This window comes from Cryptomeria japonica, chromosome 11, assembly GCF_030272615.1.
Source record: "Cryptomeria japonica chromosome 11, Sugi_1.0, whole genome shotgun sequence".
Lineage (NCBI taxonomy): Eukaryota > Viridiplantae > Streptophyta > Pinopsida > Cupressales > Cupressaceae > Cryptomeria > Cryptomeria japonica.
In genome coordinates, this window is record NC_081415.1 from 554,431,670 (window position 1) to 554,444,917 (window position 13,248).

Consider the following 13,248-nt stretch of genomic DNA (forward strand, 5'->3'; position numbering starts at 1 on the left):
AAAACTCTCAATTTCTCATTGACTTTATCATTTATAATAAATTATAAGATTATTACTATAAGTTTATTAAAATAATTGTTGCTAATTATTTTTTAGCTATATCTATTATTTTGGTAGGAGATTTGGGCTAGTTGCCTCCAGTCAATGATAGACCAGCATATGATAGCAACAAACGAGCAAAGTTACTATGGGAGGAATTCAAAACTGTTGTAACTTTAGATAAGATATTTAGACAAAATGATGAAAATATCAAAAAACAGAGATTTCATCAACTGTTGATGAATCTACATGATGAAAACCCACAAATAGAAGATTGGAAGTTGTTGATGAAAAGGATACCTAGCAACATGGATGTTCTCTATAAATGACAACATTCATAACCATAATAAGAAAATTTTACATCCGTTGAAGCAATTTGTTGCATGTAGTGTTGCCACAAAAGCAGAGAGTGTTAATATAGAAGAAGATTGTTCAAGTGATGAACTTGAACTAGAATTATTGTTCACTAAGAATTCAAGGGTCACGCTCACTTCAAATATTTGGATTCAATCTAGTCTTGTAAATGGAGAGCTAGGATACATTCGAAAGATTGTCTACAAACCAGGAAGTGCTCCAGCTGAACCACCCACTTATGTGATGGTTGAGTTTGATAACTATTCTGGATTACCTTTTGAAGATCATCATTCGATTACAATTCCAGTAACACCTATTCAAAAAGTTAGAATGCTTGAAGTACCACTGAGATTGGTATGGGCATTAACCATACATAAATATCGAGGATTAACTCTTCCAAAGGAAATAATTGATATAGGACCTAGACAAAGAGTAGGGTTGACATTTGTGACAATTTTAATTTTAAAATCTCTAGAGAGTCTAAGAATAATGCCCCCATTCACATATGACTGTTACGAGAAAATGAAAAATGGTAGACAATTTGCTAAGCATAGAGCTTAAGAATACAAGCTCAAAGTTTTAGAAGAAAATTGATGTAACTCTTTCAAATTTATATCAATTTCTAAAAATACCTATGTATCATCACTTTTTAGTTTCTTTGAACAAAATTGAATGCCTAGATAAGTGTTGTTATTCTTGATTTTGAGTTACTCTATTAACTTGCACTTTTCAAAAATGTTTACTATCATTTATATTTGATGTAGAAAATAAATAAAATTTCATGATTAATTGTAATGTGAAAACTAATAAAGTTTCCACAACTAAAAATTATGTGTCTAAAAATATGTTGAAATGCTCCGTTTTGAGTTAATTTTAAATACTTAAATTTACTAATATATTATTAAATATATTAAAACCTAATAAAGTTTCTATAACTAAACATTATATTTCTAAAAATATGTTGAAATGCTCCCTTTCGAGTTAATATAAAATACTTAAATTTACTAATATATGATTAAATATATCATTTTATTACTCATTGATTATATATAATTAACATATTTAATTTTGATTTTCTTTTGATATAAAAAATATATGTAATCCTAATATAATAATTTTAGTTCTATTATTGTATATATATAGTCTTGAATATATTAATAATATTTATAACATTAAAATTATTTATTCCTTTTTCATCTAATATTTAATTTAATTATATACTAGCTAAAAAATATATATTGATATATTTATCAAAGATATATTTTAATATTACTAAATTGCATGAGGAAAGATTTAGATACAGATTTTAAATAATTTGAAAAAAAATTAAAATATACTAATTATTATTTATAATGCCTCACCAGGAAACCCCGAAGGGATAAGCTAAAACACAAGAATACAGTGCAAATAATTTTATTTTTTTAAAATTAAACACAACACATTGATACAATGAGATATCAAAGTTCAGATTACATAGTGAAAGACATCAACCAACACCTAAAGAGTTTACCATCATGATTACTTAATTCAACATTTAGCTCAACTCACACTAAATAATCCAATAAAATGATTATCTTAATAACGAGATAATTCTTAAACAACGACAATCTCTTTCAGAAAATAAAAATATGGACAACATGATAAGGTTCATCCATTGAGGTAAAAAGTATAGGTAACATGATAGGGTTCATCCAATAAGATTTAACCATACATTTCATTCAAACTTTCATTAAAACCTAAGTCATGCATCTGATTTCATAGTACACTTTAATTTCATTATAAACTAATGAGTACTATCCATGCATACTTTAATTGTATTATCAATAACTGAATACATTCTATTATTCAAAGCTACATTCTTTCATGATCCAAGTTACTGCATTTAAAAGATGGCTAGACACATGCATTTAAGATTAATTTCATCTAATCCACTTTATACATTATAAGATAATGCCATCCATACATGCTAAACCTAAAAAATAGAAACATAAGAACATAAGCATCACATAACACCAAATTGATATCGGATTTTACCCCTAGTGGGCTACATCTCTAGGTCTACTCAACTGCAAGACCCCTCTGTTAATTAAATAAATTAAGAATACATAACGTTCAGATCATTTAAAATCCCTTCCATCAAGGTGAACACAACCAATAATACATGCGACCACATTGGTCAAATAAATACATAAATGATCTGTGAATAGGAAAGGATCCAACTAAACATAAACATAAGCAAATACATAGATCAACTAGAGCATCCATGAAACTAAGTCTTTGCAAACCATCATAAGCAACCCAAGGTCTAACATGATATTAGGTACTTACAAGGGCATAAGAAACAAGACTCCACAACAATGTTCCAATCAAGACAACACAACAACACACTAGCAAACATAAGGGACAAGTGTCATCACATACCCTAGTATGGTTACCATGGTAGGTCTTCATAGGTTCCGACCCCATTCACTCGGTTACCCTAGCAACCTAATCCAAACCTTCAGCCCATCAAAGCCCCATGTGGACCGATACATCCTTTCATGAAGACAAGGATGGTGGTTTGCTATTTTAGGCCTTCTCACTGCATATTGACTATATACTAGCACTCATCCCATAAGTGAGGCACAATTAACTTACTTAGTGATTCATTAACTAACTCTCTAATATGCTATTAGGTTATCACTTATTAGGCACACTTCCGACGGGTTACCCAACAACCACTTTGGGCATGGCCCCCAATCGAAAGCCACTTTCCCAAATGACACTAGACTATACTCAAATGAACTCCTAAACCAAGGAATACACAAGGTCAAGAAAATGGAGTTCAACATAGTAGGAATACCCACTTGGTCAAACAAGACTTCATACGAGGTGCACTGACTGATGATACTCTGCCTAGAGACTTGACTAGCTATGGCCAACCATGAATCAATAGTCGATACCTGCATAAAGGACATGATCATTTACAACACCATCACAAAACAACAGTCAAACTCAAGTTCGAGGACAGAAACAGATATCCCAAATCAACCATACGATAGGGTCGAATCAAACAAATCAAAGAGTTGTCATTTCTTAAGCAAATGTGAATACAGAAAATTAAGCATGCATAGGCATAGATCAAAAAAAGGAAAAACTTCTTGCATATTGTTTACACACAACAAATGATTCTAGTTTCTAATAGATCTAAGTTTTCAAAATAAACTAAAAGAAAATCAGTGTACCGGATAAATTCAATACCACAATTGTAATAGTATGATTTTTCCTATTTCCCAATACAGAGAGAAATGTAAAATTAAAAAAATTATTTTACTAAGTGAAAATATCATTTACTTGCCAATTTTCCAAAAGATACATTACTAAATTTCCATTGTTTCCAAATAATAGATTATTTCATCATTTTCCTAAATAATATACCTCTTGTGTACCTTAAGACAAATACCCAAAATTAAATATTATTTAATATATATTTATTAATCCACAATCAAGAAAATATAAATAATTAATAATTAATAACAAAATTAACAAATTAAGTATTAATTAATATATATATATATATATTAATGCCCATTAATAAAATATATATTAAATAATAATTAATAACAATAATTAATACATAAAATTTATAAAAAAACTTTTAATTAAAATAAAATAAAATTTTATTTTTTTAACATATAAAAAAAAACTTAACAAATTTTATTTTAGCCCCCCTCCCATGAGAAACCCAAGGGCCCCACCATGTGGGAACCACGTGGTCCCCTCTTCCTTCGAGAAGGGGTTGTGGGGATCATGAGATGGTCTCCCCACAACCATGGCTGTGTGAAGACCATGCCATGGTCTCCGCACCATGGTTTTCCCAATGGCTTGCGGAAGCAACGACTCTCCCTAGCCATGGGTCGAGACCATGGCTCTCCCCATCAAAGCCCACAATAAAAAAAATAAAATTGCTACTATAATATTTTTTTTTGAAAATTAATAAAAACTAAAAAAAAAAATACCCAATCTCTAGGTATTCACAGACCTAGACAAAAAAAAAAATATTATCATTTAAACAAGAAACCAATACTCAGAAATTTTCTCAGAACAAACTAGGAATATTTTCCAGAATTAACACAAGATCAACATATACATATTTTTAAAAAGAAAACACCAAAAAGCCCCAAATACTGAGACTGTTAAAATTTATATCATTCTTCCATTTCCATTTAACCAAGTACAAACAAATTTCTCAGATTAAAACTTGAATTTGATAGCATTTAATTGGAATTTTAACAACCAACCTAATTTGTTTTATTTTAAAACAACCTAAGCAACCAAAATCTAAACTTGAGATGGAAAAGAAGATAAGAAGGGTTTGGATTGGAGATATAATTACAACTATTTCATTTTCCCCAAATAGATGAGATTTTTAATCTTCACAAACATATTTATACCCAGAGACCTACCTAATTCAACAATCCTAGAAGAGATTTTGATGAAGAGCCCAACTTGCAAGCTCAAGAAAATCCTTCCTTTCACAAAATCACCAAATTTTCATTCCAAAATAAATATTTTTCTTTTAAAAAATACCCCTCCAAAAATATTTTCAAACCTAAGTTAAATGGGAAAATTTCTTTGACCAAAATTACCATTTTTAAACAGAAATATTTTAACAATTAAAAATTAATTTGTAAATTGGAAAAATCAAAATGTTTTCTCTTCCTCATTTAATTTCTAATTTTCTCAATATTAACAAAACTAACATTAATATTTCAAAATATTAATGAGGGTAAAATATTTTTAATTAAAATAAAATCCCAAAATTTATTCTTTTTAACAAATCATATATATATATATATATATATATATATATATATATATATATATTAAACTTTCTTTCCAAATTAAAAATTGATTTTCTTAACTACTTAAATTATCTTTTTCTATTCTAAAATGCAAAGAGATTAAATTAATTCTATTTCAAATAAATTTAATCTTTCCTTTCAAAAAGAATATCTAAAAATATTTATCATTTAAAATTAATCATTTAATTGAACTTGCTACCAACCTGAATTGGGCAATTCTGATTAACAATTTATCGCATAAAAAGGAACCTATTTAATTTAGTCCGCAAAATACTAATGCGTAAACAAACATTAAAAAAAATTAAATATTAAGGATTAAATACTCAATTTAACGACACACAAACACACAACCCAAGAAAGCCAAACACATAGATGACCTGCATACCCAACCAAAGGGGATACCAATGATGACTGACGATGCTCACTTGAGCATGACTATGGTCAAATGAGGGTCTTACGACCACCTAATCCAAACTATGAGGGCCAAAGATATACACTCAAATGTGTGAATCCAGGTGGAGATGAACCTCGCACCCATGCGGTACTGTACTGAAATCTCATACAACCAAGAGTCATACATGCATACATATATATATACTTAATGAAAGTGTTAGCCCAAGATTAATAACATGAAATAGGAGAACTAATAAACTTGCATACGAATTGGTGTGAAACCATACTAACAAGTATGCACAAAAATCAAAACATCTGACCATAACATTATAACATGATAAACTAACCAAGGTCAAACCGAGATTAGAAATTGATTAGGGCAGGGGTACTACATTATTTTAATGACCTAAAAATTTGCCTGATAAAAATTCATGTAGAAAATGGATCTGATGAATCTGGTAATAAGATGCAAATTATTTTAGCCAATTAGATTGAAGAAAAACATTTTTTAGAATTTTAAAACGTTAAAATTATGCATCTTAAATATATAAAAATTAAAAGAAAACATCGAAAGAAACAATTTATCGATATAATTGGTAGAAAATCAATTGTATAATAATGAGTTAATGAAAATTGGGTGCAACTGATTGCAATAGTACTATCCTAACTGCAAGTACTAATAATAGTGAGTTAATAAAATTTGGGTGCAACCGATTGCAATAGTACTAGCCTAATGGCAAGTACTAATAACTAGTTAATGAAAATTGGGTGCAACCGATTGCAATAGTACTAGCCTAACGACAAGTAATAATAATATATATAGTGTTTGTATGTGCATATGATTATAGGGAAATATAAATATTAGACTTTTAAAAAGCTAATGCTAAATTATTTCTATTAAGTAGCAACTTTAATTTTTTCTTTTTTTTTTCATTTGATTTGATTGGATTGATGTTTTTAATGTAATAATTACTATGTAACATTTGAATTTAATAATACTATTAATGGAATGAGGTATACTAAACTATGATGATTGTATGATGTCTATAAAATAGATTTTTTGAAAAGGCTTTAGAAACTTTCAAGAAAAAGTAGTTGTGAGGTGCACTATTAGATTCTAGGTGGTTCTCAATTTTAATCGTCAATGGATGCTTCAACGGGTGGTTCATAAGCTATAACTAGTTCAACTCACCCATAAGCAACTAATACAAGTTCATTGGCTTGATCAACTGAATTTATGGAACCTAACTATAATTATAATTATAATAAACATTTTTGTAATCTTTGTATTTTGTAAGTTAGTCAATTAATCTTAACTATAATATCTGTAAATATGTATAATAGTAGTTGAATATTAGAGAATACATTTTTTATTATTTAATAATGAAATATGAACAATGCTAGAGAATATTTTTTATTTAAGTACCAAGATTTTCCCAATTAATTAATAATCAATTAGTTATAATCAATTAGTTACCATCGAGCTTGACAATCGACTGATTTGATGAATTAGATATAATGAAAGTGGAAGATATTGTGAGGAAATTGTGAGAGGAATATACAATACTAGCTGGACTCCTGGATATGCTCAAAGAAGTATATCAAGATCATTATACAAAAAAAGGTTGCAGTACTATGCTCATAATTGAAGAATTTGTTACATCTTTACATTGTATCAACTTGTAATTACCGTAGTTACAACTTATTTAACTTTCAATACTTCTTTATTTTAATAAATTTTAACATATATTAGAAATGTTTATCAACTATGTTGGACATATATAAAAGAAATTACAAATTTTCAAATTAAATTTTGAAGTAGATGTGTTAAGATATGCAAATTACAAAAAAGTATCCCATCAAACTGAATTATAATATATGATTTAATAAATATTTAATCAATTGTAAAAAATACTTCATAATTATGGTCAGATGTTAAATTAATGTATTTTGACTTAGAATTGTGTTATCATGAATACAAATTTATTTTTTTATAATTGATTTAATCACATAATCTTTACTTAATATATCAGATTATATATGCTCTTAAGATCAATTAACAATTATTATTGATTGGACAGTTCAATTTTTCTATTTAATTAGAAATATCAATAAAAAATTATAGAATATCTTAATGTTACATTATCTATATATCTCTTATACTTAATTTGAATATACTATTTTAAAATTTTGTTTTATCTATCTTTTACTAATTAGCGACATTAAATATTGAAAAAAAAAATTCTTATGTGGCAAAAAATGAATTTTTGTATTTAAAAATCCTTAAAATCTAAAACTTATATTAAAAAATATCATGTATATGGTTATAACCCTATTTATTACATGTATATGATTCTCAATTATTTCTAGATGTACTATCAACTATTATTTCAAGGTATATGTAGTTTTGTATTCGATTATGTTAAGGTTTATGGTTAAAAATATTTCGGTGTTAATGTCTCAAATATGAATATTATTTTAAACAAAATTGTATAAGTGTTTGCATATCTAATCATAGCCATACTTTTTCTATAATTTTTACAAAAGGAAATCATAAAATATTTAACATTTAAATTTTCTTTAATCATTGGTATCAATGTCATGTACACGGAATTGATCAAAAAGCAATATGTTGATACACAAGACAATTACAGTTGATCATAGGTTCGAACATATTGATCTTCTAAGAATACATAACGGAGAGTGAACTTCCTATTTATCTTCCAAAAGATCACTACAGGAGATAGTGTTAATCACTTGTTGACCACCAACTCCTAGAAATTTTAATCATTTCTACAGAGACCCTTATGTCACAAAATTGGTAAATTGTGAACAATGCGATCAAACAAAAGTACGGTTTGTTCTAGGAGAAGTTTGGTTTCATTCACCACCAATGAGGCCTGAAATTGATTACTGAACTATAACGAAACAAAATGGTCAACTCTAGTTAAGAAAATTTCTTACAGGACAGCAGGCAAGTACTATTGGCTACTTGACCATTCCATTTTATGAACGCATTCCTAAAATTGTCAGGGAATAGTGGTCATATAAGAGGGCTGGAGATTTGAAGTAAGTTTACTAGTACTTCTCATTAAGCTAGTACTAACGTAGTACTAATCATTTACCATTTTACTTTTTAAAAGTCTAATATTTATATTTCCCTATAACCATATGCACATACAAACACTATACATATTATTAAAATTAAAAATCTAAATTATTTATTAAGTTTAAATATTACATGGTAATTATTGCTTTAAAAACTTTAATGCAATCAAATAAAACTTAAAAAAAACCAAAGTCACAACTTAATGGAAATTATTTACTATTTAGTTATTCAAACACATACTATGTGGAATAGGTATACATTAATATCTTTCATATATATCATGTATGCATATATGTTGATCTCCTTTTTTAAAGTATCTAGTGTTCAAAATTAGATATAATTTAATGAGATACATATGCAATCTTTTTAATGAATTGTCATGTTACCATCTTAATTACTCACAAAAAATATACTTAATTCAACTTAATATACTTAATTGAACATAATTAACTAATTGAACTTAATTGAACTTAATTCAAACTTGATTGAACATATTTGAACTCAATTCAAACATAATATACTTAATTGAAAATAATTCAAACTTTACTTGAACATAATTAACTAATTGAATGTAATTCAAACATAACAAATTATATTAAACATAATGACTTAATTTAAATAACCTATTTGAAGATAAAAAAAATAATTTAATCATAATGAACATAGTTAACTTAATTGAACTTAATTTAATCATAAAGAGAATTGTCAACTTAATTGAACTTAACTGAACATAATGAACAAAAAAAAAAGAAGTAGTGGTCCTCATGACCAAAAGGCTATCAACTTGTGCATAAAGAGTTACAAAAATATGTGTTTGAACAACTACATATTATCATGACAAAATGTCTATCAAACCTACCAATTACATATTAATTACATAAAGAGTATCAAGCCTATCTATAATAAGCCAAGATCTTCTTGTAAGGGACCTACAAAAAAAATTACATTTTTTAAAAATACATTATCATAATTCTATACTTTGTGCAGGAAAATTCCATTTATTCAAGTAAAGTTACATAATTGAACCTTACCATCTTACAAAGATAATTATTTATTATATATCCTTCAATTCACAAATATTAGTATTCATTGATGTCATCTACATGTGGAAGAACTAAAACAAAAATAATTAGATCAACTTAAATTATAATAATTAGGATCTATCTCTCAAAATGTAACATAACATATGCATAAACTATAGTAGTCACCAATGCCTTCTATTTGTGGGAGACATGAAACAAAAAAAAATTGATTAGCTTTTATAATTAGGGTACATGACTTAAAATGCAACATAAAGTATACATCACGACTTTTTAAAAGGAGATGTCTTAAGGGTACAAAATTACAAGTGAATTGTATTTATTCATTCTGTTATACCATTTGCATCATGTCTCTTTTACAATGCATCTATGATTATCTCATATTTTTCCATAGAGTATCCATAACTATTTATTACCAGGTCTATCGCGATATCTATCAAGTTTTATATTAGTTGCCACTACCAAATGCAAGTAGTGTATAATCTTCTTCTATGATTCATAATCTTCAAACATGGGAAAATCATTCTTTTTTGTTAGATATTTGCATAGCCAGGTGCCAACAACAATCATAGATCCTATTGGATAGTCATAACCATCATCATCAACTCGAGGATGAGTTAACTTATGTTTTATATTTACACATCAAGCTAACCAATACTTTGTCCCCTCTTCATTGTCCTTTGGTGCAACAACAACATAAACTTGTCATGTAAACCAATTTCAATTTAATATTTTGTGAGATATAAATTTACATATATACACTATAAGGATTCATATATGTACTTTTTAGTAAACCAAAACAAATTGAATTGGAGTTTACCTTTTTGTATAAGATCTGAAATGTGATCATAGTCATCTGATGAAAACATATGCTTTGTGTCTTCATTTGTTCTTTCATGTGGATTATTTGTTTTTGTGGGTGTCAATGATATTTGATGTCATTCTTCGACCCATTTTGTATTCTCAAAGAATTCCCAATCACAAAGATGACAAAAAAAAAAGAAAGCTCGCTTATGAATATAGTCTGTATGTTTGAATTCGAACTCTTAAACAAATTCTATTTAGCTGATCCACTGATGGTATCACAATCATGCCGAATAGGAAAATTGTCTTGTTCAACTAACCAAAACAAACATCAAATTGTGGAGTTCTTTATTAATCATGCAGATAACTTTGAATTGCACCAATCCATAATTGCAGGTGCATATCTAAAATTTATAGTATCCTCAAATTTGAGTTGTCTCTAGACGTAGTTCTTTTTGCACATGTACCCACTCCATCGTGCTCTCCATTACTGTGTTTTGCTTTAGAAAAACTTCATATATGTTTGACATTGGTTTCCTTGTGAGCTCTTCTTAGCCAATAAAAAATTCTTTTATTTTTGAACTCTCTCATGCAGTTATTTGACCATATCATGTGTTGTGTCATATGAATTTATCTTTCCTTTAGATTGTCATAAAATACCTTGAAGCAATACTGACCAAACTCTGATTAGTGTAATCAATTATTGCTAACATAGAAATGATACTCCCTGAAAATTTTTTTTTATCTTCTGTACTATCATGTGCATCTCTATATATATTACATGTACAAAAATTAGCACTTGCAATGAAATATAATATTGAGATTGATTTTCTTCTTGTGGTTTTAGAGTGTAGTTTTTTGTGAAATCAACAACTGATAAAACTGTTCCAACTATAAATGTGTTCTTGCATATGTGAAATTGTCCATCAACCCATCAAGCATGTTGGGAGTGTTTCCAATATTTTGGAGCAATCTGACTCTTAAACTCATTGATAAATGTATTCACTTTATTTTTTACTTTGGTCAAATCTAAATGCTTCCCAACCTTTCCATCCTTTAGAGAGAACTCAATATTTTTAAATCTTCTAACATTAACCAATTTTTATCCAAACTCATTTGAAACATGTTCATGCAAACATTCACCTATCAATGAATAGTTTCCACATACATTTCAATTACTAGAAATACATGAACTTGATAAATAATTTCTCATTAAGTGGTTTACAAAATAAACTTACAATAAATTCTTTGATAGTTTCAGGGGTATATACACACTATAATAATACACAATATCATTACCATGCAATGTACAATGGATATATTAAAAAATATTATAATAATAACAAAATTGAACATGAGTTTAACAACAACAAGAGATTCTTTGTTTATTGATTTTAACATACCAGGGTTTTCTTTCTCAAATGATCTCTAACTAATACATACATTCATTATCACAAATGCATCTAACAAATTTTTATAAAATTTAATTTAAGTCATTTCTAGAAGATGCTTTGGATGAGGATCATGACTTTTTGATCCCACCTTTAACATCAAAACATCTTTGGCAATAGATGAAACTCTTGTATTGTCATGCCAAAAAAATTCAATTAATGGTTTAGTCTCAACATTTAATTTTATGTTCGACCTTGGAAATCTACCACTAAAACTCCAACAATGATTGAGGGGATTGCTTTGAATGGTGACTCTTCTCTTGGCTGCTCTTGACAATGTTCTATGATTATGTTAAATATCCACTTATATTACTTAACATTCTTTTTTTTGTAGTTGTTTTGTTAACTATAGTACTTATTATAGCTCATCATGCCACATTCTTATCTTTAAATCTACTTCTTTATCTGATAGAATCAATGACACTAGCAATGGTAGATGCAACTTGCTTATACGATTCATCTTTTTTTTTGGTTTTATATAAATTCTTAATTTTTTCATGACTTTACACCTTTTAAACATTTTCATTAATTGTAACATAAGTTGGCATAGAAATCCTAACTTTTTATTGTATAATTTTTTAGTATATGACCTATTAGCACATGTTCTAATTTGACTCCAAGAAACTTAACCATTAAGATTATTTAATGCATTTCTTTCAATATTAAAAAAACTACATTTATTTTCATTCAAAGAGGGTGGTGTATTATTTTTAATTTTTAATTCATTTCCTTTAGGTGTAACATCAATATCATTGAATGCATATCCAACTTCCTTTGAATCTTCAATTTGAATTTCAATATAGTGTTGGGGATTTAAAAACATACCAGGATTTACATCAACATGGACATTTTAATCTCCAGTCAAAGTTTCATGATATAAATATGCACTCATAGTTGATTTTACATTGCTTACATCCATGATGGTCTCTTCAATGGTTTCATCTTCAACAAGAATTGAACTAGATGCTTCACTATTCTTCAATTGGTGTATTTATGTTTTGCTTCCTTCTCTCTTTGTGCTTGAATTTCCACTATTTTCTTAGTATTTCTTTGTCTCTTTTGATGTTTCTTTGAACCCATCTTTACAAAGCTCTTTTGATTAAAAAATTGATTCCTTTACAACTAAAATTTAAAATTGGTGACTTTATACAAATTTTGAGTAAATGGTAGTAAAAAGTGAGCCAAACATTGTATTTTTTCTTTGTCAGTATGGA